The sequence below is a fragment of the Pseudopipra pipra genome, chromosome 25, assembly GCF_036250125.1.
Source record: "Pseudopipra pipra isolate bDixPip1 chromosome 25, bDixPip1.hap1, whole genome shotgun sequence".
NCBI lineage: Eukaryota > Metazoa > Chordata > Aves > Passeriformes > Pipridae > Pseudopipra > Pseudopipra pipra.
Genome location: NC_087573.1, coordinates 1,964,495 through 1,971,534, shown reverse-complemented (window position 1 = coordinate 1,971,534; position 7,040 = coordinate 1,964,495).

The following is a 7,040-nucleotide window of genomic DNA, read 5'->3' as shown; positions in this document are numbered from 1 at the left end:
ATGGGAAAACCCAGGGCCAGGAAGGAATGAAGAGCTTTGCTCAGGGACAGGGAGTGAGTCAACAGCGAGGGCGGAAATTCAGTTTTATCATTACATGATAAACCACCTTCCTAAACAGCCTGGATGGCAGGGTGGAGGGGAGGGGGAGGCACAGCCTGGAAGCCACAGCCTCAGGCTCTCCCTGCCAGGCAAAAACTAGATTTGAGAGGCCACACTGCTGCAAAGTGTCTCAGCTCAATTCCCCATCCACAAGCGGAGGATGAGGGAGAAAGGATTGTGACAATAAAGGCCTTTCCATCAAAACACTGCTGGGAAAGTTATCTCCTGACCCTCCTTGTCCATACATCTCCTTGTTCATGGAGCCAACTTAACCTGATGAAACAGCAGATCCTTGTCTTCCCCACACCAGTGCTCTGCCCCAGGAAAAGGGTTGAGCTGCAGTTCCCCTGGGCCACATTCTTCATCTCAGTCTTGATCTTGGTTCTCCCTTTACTGGACAGGGAGTTGGGAGACCTGCAGTCTGCTCCTGGCTTCCATTGCTGCATCCCCACCACTGGAGAGCATCAGCTCCCCGGGGCTTGAATTCCCAACTATAAAATGGCTGAGTGAGGCTTTCCCCACCTTTGCAGGCTCCCTGCATCCCCCACTCCCGGGTGAAAAGGCAGCATCCAGGCACCAGAGCCGACAAATATTGGCACAACCCCTTCCCCAGCTCCAACTGACCTGAATGCAGGAACAGTTGCTTCCAGGAATATCAGGCCCTTTTATCAGGGATAACACAAACCATGCAAGATATTGCTTGCAAATAAGAACCGAGGCGTAGGTGGGTTAGTCAGCACAGGAACACACAGATCCTTTCTGGTTCCACACACTGAAATCCAGATCCTGGGAGGCAGCTCATAAACATGCAAGGCACAGGACCATGAGTATATGCAACCCCCGAATTAGCTCCACGAGGAGGCACTTTCGGCTGTTTTCCAAACTGAGATCCATGTTGTACTTGCACTGAATTAAACACCCACAGTTTTGCACTTGCTGCAAACTGCAAAGTGAAACCATGAATGAAGGAAGAGCAGAGCAGCACGACTGCAGCCGGCAGCATCCCTCGGAGCACGCTCCAAAACATCCAACAGGCGTTTGGGGAAAACCCTTCCTTTGGCTTCCCGTGCCCTCCGACATTCCTGGGACAGCGAGAGGCACAGCAGGCAGTTTTCACACTGCACCAGTTAATTTTTTCAGCTCCTCTGTGGTGACCAGTCCTGCTTGCAGTGGCTGTAGAGCTTTGGCCCAGATTTGCTCAGATTTGCTGTTGTGCTGTCTCAACACAGTGGGGAAATCCAACTCCAGTTATAGGTTTTCTAAGGGTTTCCTTGGGGTGGAACCAGCTGAGACCCCACAGCTGGGCTTGGGACAGCAGGTGCCTGGGGACAGGCTCCCCCAAGCCTTTTGCCAGTGTTGGCAGCTCGGCCAAGGGCCTGGGGCTGAGAGATTGCTCAAGTTTTCCCTGTCCTTCTTTTGCCAAAGGCCACAAAGGGCAAATCTGGGCTGACCCCCTCAGAAACCACAAGAGTTATCCCAGAGTGCCAGTGTGATGGGTCCGAGAGCCACGTGTACATTTGGAGATGGGAACTTTGATGCCTCCAAAAAACCCAGCACCAAGCAAGCTTGAGCAGATAAGAGAATAACTCTGAATCACTGACTGACAGAGGACAGGATGCTTCTTACAACACTGGGTAAACTTCCCCATGGGATGAGTCAAATCATTGTTGGCTGCCTGAGAGATGCTCAGGAACCCGAATGGGCACACGAGAGAGGTGTTCACCTCCTGTGCTTCGGGGTCAAGAGTTTCAAAACACACGGCGTGGTTTGGAAAGCTTGGCTCCACTTCCAGGCCAAACATTAGCCTGAAATCTTGGCCCAGTTGTTACAGATCTTGTAACTCTTGTCTGAAAGGAGGAAGTGCTCACCTACACGTTTTCCTGCCGCCCAGCCCAACTGGAACAAGTCACACACCCACCATGGCCCAGCTGTGCTTAGGGCACTAAAACCATGGCCCAGGGGGGTGGCTGCAAGGGAACAAGCCAGGCTGAGCCTCCCCAAAATGCCCCAGGAATATGATGACACTGAGATAATCCCGTGGAGGGCAGCAGGTATCACACCAGCCTCGTGGACAGATACACCCTGAGACCCGGGGAGCAACCAGTGACCCGGCTGGAGCATCCTGGCGAGGCAGGAGGACTCCCCGAGGGAATCCTTGGGCTGTTTGGGCAGCTGGGAATGTCTGGAAGCCGGGAGGGGGATGTGGGCTGGGGATGCTGGGCAGCATTCCCCCGGATGCAGCTCCGGCAGCTGCGGCACTGGAGGAATGAGAGCAGCAGATGGAGGAACTGGTTTGGCAAACAGGTTGTTACTGGGGACCTGCCCACACCAGCCCCGGAACGTGACTCAGGCTGGGAGGGCTGGAGCTGCACCCAAGGAGGGGGGTGAAGGGCACTGTCCCCTTCCCTAAAGCAGCCCATCATCCCTGGGCTCACACCACAGCCCCAAAGATCCCACAGGGCCCCTCGTGCCCCAGCTCTGGCTCTTCCCACATTCCCAGGGCACTGGTGGCTGGAGATTCTCCCCAGCACTGACAGCAGAGAGCAGGAATATGCAAAGGGGACAGTGGAGCTGAGTAACTCTGCTCCCAGGGGGATTTTAGCTGCTGGATCTGTGGGAAAAAGGGCTCCCCTGTCCCTTCCCCAGCTCTGCCCTCTGGCTGGTTTGCAAGCCTGGGCTGGGCTTGTCAGCCTTGGGCCTTATTTGCCCGACAGGCTTATGGCAATATTTATTCAGGGCCTCAGGAGCCACGCAAGGGACCACAGGAACACCTTCCTATTACGCACGAGTCTCCCAGGTCTTGGGTTTCAGCCCCCTGCAGAGGTCAGCTGCTGGGCAAACTCCTTTTGTGCCCTTTGGGAGTTCACCACACCCAGCCCAAAAGTGCCCTGGTAGCAGGAGAGGTGTCCTGGAGCAGCAGGGAAAGCCGTGGGAATGATTCCGTGGGAAGGAGCAAAGGTGGCACGGAATGGAGTGGCATGGAATGAACACTCACCACGGAGCAGCTCACCCCTTCCACGGGACCTGCCCACCTGAGATGACCCCCCTTCCTTCAGCCCCACCTACCTGAGCCTCAAAACCCAAAGCAGGTCCTTCTCCTACCAAAAAAAAAAGAGAAAAGAGAAAAATTAAATCCTGTGCAAACCCATCCCATATTCCACACAGTTTGTTGTCCAGTCTTGGCTTTGGGGCATTCACAACACATAATAATGTAATATTTGAGATGTAACATAATAATGTAAATTATTATATTTAAATTAAATATTTAAATTAAATATTTAAATTAAATTTTTAAATTAAATATTAAAGCCTTAGCAATGAAACGAGCACAGCCACAAAATAGCCCGTGTCACACCTGAAATGCAAAAATTGAAATATTCTTATTAAACACAGAGACACCAGACTGGTAGATGGATACAATCTTTTATTCTTTTTTTTTTTTTTCCTTTGTGCCTTTCCATTTATTCCAGAAAAAACTTTCTATTTAAAAAAAAAAAAAAAGAAATGGTTGCTCCTTTCGGAATAAATCTTTAAAACCGTTTCTTTTAAAACGCGTCTTTCGCTCGTACAACACTCGTTAAATATATTACTGCTCTTCTGCAAATGAACCAACCCCAGAGGACGTTCACAGTTTGTGCATCCTGGCCACTTGCATCCATTTTTCCTGCTGCAGGACAAGCACGATGCTGAGGAGGGAGGAGAAACTCGAAAATGGGTTTCAGAGCGTTTGTGCCCAGACAGGGGGGGCTCAGGGACATCCAAAATCAGCTTTTACAAGAGCGCACAGAGACAGGGCAGATGTGCAGCACAGCTGGAGCAGCACCACCAGGCAGAGCCAGAGCTGTTGGCAGGTGAGATCAGGTGAAAAAACCCCAAAGAAAACATTGGAGAACCTTGGGAAAATGCCCTTTAATTAGGTTGGTTGTTTTTTTTTTCCTCGTGTGTAAGGGAGAGGAAAAAAAAAATAAAAAAAGGCATTTATTTTGTCCTCAGTCTCCAAGATCCAATGTAGTTTTGTTGTTTAAAATCTTGACATAGATCTGGCAAAGGGTTGGGCCAGGAAAGGCGTGTGCAGGTGGGAAGGGAGAGATGAAATGAGAGGAACCAGCTCTGCCTCCAAGTGTTACTGTGGTCCCAAACACAGCCCTCACTTTGCACATCACTTTACTTACATTCCTTTACCCAGCCGTGAGCTGAAAAGTTGGGAGAACAGAGCCTTTCCTGAGGGCATGGCCAAAACTCCTGTTTTTCACCAGGACTGGTAAAAAGAAACCAAAAAAAGAGAAAAAATTCCAAGAAAAATGTGTGGAAGAACAAAGCAACAATTCCCTTTTGTCAGGACTCCCCATCTGCCAGGAGTGGCAGCTGCTCCACAAAGCACTGGATGGGAGAATCCATAAAACAAGGGAAAAAAAAATGCTGGAGAGCCACAGAAATTCCCAGAATTATAATAAGAAATCCAACTTGGGAGCTGGCTGGTGCTCCAAAACCTGGGAAAGCTCTTCCTGCCAGGGATGAGCTGCTGGAGTGGGCACAGGGAGGAGAGAAGGGGGTATCCAAGAGATCCCTCTCCTCATAAAGCCAGCTCATGGAGACTGGAATGCTATCCCAGAGATGGAGAAGAGGGATTTGGCTCCAGGCTCACCTTGCTCAGTGGGGCACCAAATATTTACACACCCTATCACCTCCTGGTGGGAATCAAATACCCACTAAATGAGTGGAACAAAAGGGGTTATCTCAGACTGGGGCTGTTAGTGGGGCTAATAAATAAGAGTGTCTCCTCTGGGGAGGATTTGTAGGAAAGGCAAAGGTTAGGAAAGAATAAACAGGAGCCACCAGGCCCTTTGTCTTTGCCTTGTCTGATCCTGGGAATGCCCCCTGGCTCCATGGGCATGGCCAAGTCTTTCCCCCAGTGGTGTCTGTAGGTGACTTTGACCTTCAGCAGGAATGTCTCTCTGATGGAGGGAGAGCTGAGGCCACACTGATCCGATGTGTCCTGTCTCCATCGTCCCAGTGGGAATGTGGGATGGCTCAGCTGGGCATCCAGTGCCCCAGGAAGGTTTATGCCCCACGGGGATGGCAATGCCAAGCAAGAAAACTGCAGGAGGGCTGCTCACACGTGTCCTGAGTGGGCTTCCCAAGGCCGGGTGAAGGAGATTCCTGCTTTCCCTGGTCTGATCCAGGCTCTGTTCCCCTGCACACAGCAGCACTCCTCTCCCCCAGGGACCTGAAGGTGCTGCTGCACCCCCTGAGCCCTCCTGCCTGCCGAGCTCCCGGGAAGTGCAAGTCTGCCCCACACATCCGAGGAAATTCCTTTGGGAAAGGAAAGAGGGCAGAGTGAGAGCCCCGAGTGGCTCCAGCCAAGCCCTCCCTCTGCGGAGCTCCCCGGCAGCAGGAGCCGGGAGTGGGGCCGGGAGAGCACGGCCCTGCCACGGGGCTGAACTGCGTCACTGGGGCTGGTGGCTGCTCACGCTCTTCCCTATCAAATGGAAACAATTAATGAGCTATTCAGCCTGCTGGGAGCTGGACACGGCGAGAGGGAACAGAGCAGGGATGGGCAAACCTCAAACAATGCAGACGTCTGGATGCTTGTCTAGGACAGACCCCAATGAACAGCTTGGCTGGGATGGGGAAGCTCACAGGGAGCAGCCAGCACTGGCACAGGGAGGAGCCGTCCCAGGGGCTCTGGGGACCTCTGGAGTCCCCACTTTTATCCTCCTGCTGCGTGTTTTCCAAGGCTCACAGAGGAAATGACGCACAGCAAAGCAGACACCAGCCCTCACTCCCTGCTCCGTGGGGGAACAGCAGCACAGGGAGCTGCCATCCCCTGAGCAGGGCACCCCAAGGCACCAGCACACCCTGCCAGGCCGGTCCCAGGTGGCACTCACAGCACTGGCCACATCCAGATCCTCCTGGTCACACCCACGGGCTGCAGGAGCAGTGGCTGAGGGGACCAGTCGTCCAATGACAGGAATAATGTACAGTAGAGAGACTTCTTGCCATGCTCACACACTTGCAGGCTGTTTGCAGGCTGTGGGGGAGAGGTGCAGCAGGGCCCCTTCGCTCAGGAGGGATTTGGCATCTTCCTGAAGGGTGTGGAGGGGAAAACACAGCCAGGGCAGCCTCCAGCGGCACAGCACGCTCACACCTCACACCTCTCACCCCCCTCTGTCCCCAGAGCCACCTGAGCCGGGGCTGGGACAATCCCCACCCCGAGGGCAGGCAGGGAGGCTCGAGGGACGGTTTGCTTCTCTCCAGCTCTATTTCTGGTGCCCACAGCTGAGCTGGGGGAGGTTTGGCACCTCTCCCCCTTCCTCCGGGAGAAGCACGCTGAGGTGGGCGTGTGCAGCGCTCTGCTGAGAGGGACTCGGGCTCTGCCTTGTGCTGTGGGGGCTCAGGGATGGGATGGGGGGGGAGATGTGCTCCTGAGACACTGCCTGGGACCCCCATCCTGCCCCTTGTGGGGTCAGAGAGGGTCGTGGCTGGGGGGGGATGAGGAAGGGGCTGCTCCGTGGGTGCCTGGGAAAGGCTGGTTGGAGGGCACAGCACAGAGCCAGGGCTCACCTGGCCCCTCCTCTGCACAGGTACCTGCCCCCAGCTCAGGACATCCCAGCTGGCTGAATTTGGGACATCCCAGCTGGCTGAATTTGGGACATCCCAGCTGGCTGAATTTGGGACCACGATGACGGCAAGGAGGGGGAGATGTGGAGGGAGAAGCGACGGGGAGCCCTCCCCTTCCAGCTGCCCCATCCTTGTCAGGACTCAGGGACCAAAGATGGGGAGAGAAAAAAAAGGGGCTCTGCAGGCAGAAGCAAGGGAAACAAGGGAGGGCTGCCCTGGTTTCTGTGCTCCAGGGGCAGCCTCCCAGTGCCAGGCTGGGTCATGCCCACGACTCGCAGCTGCAAAGTGTCCCCCCCGAGAAACTGGGGGTGCAGAGCAGG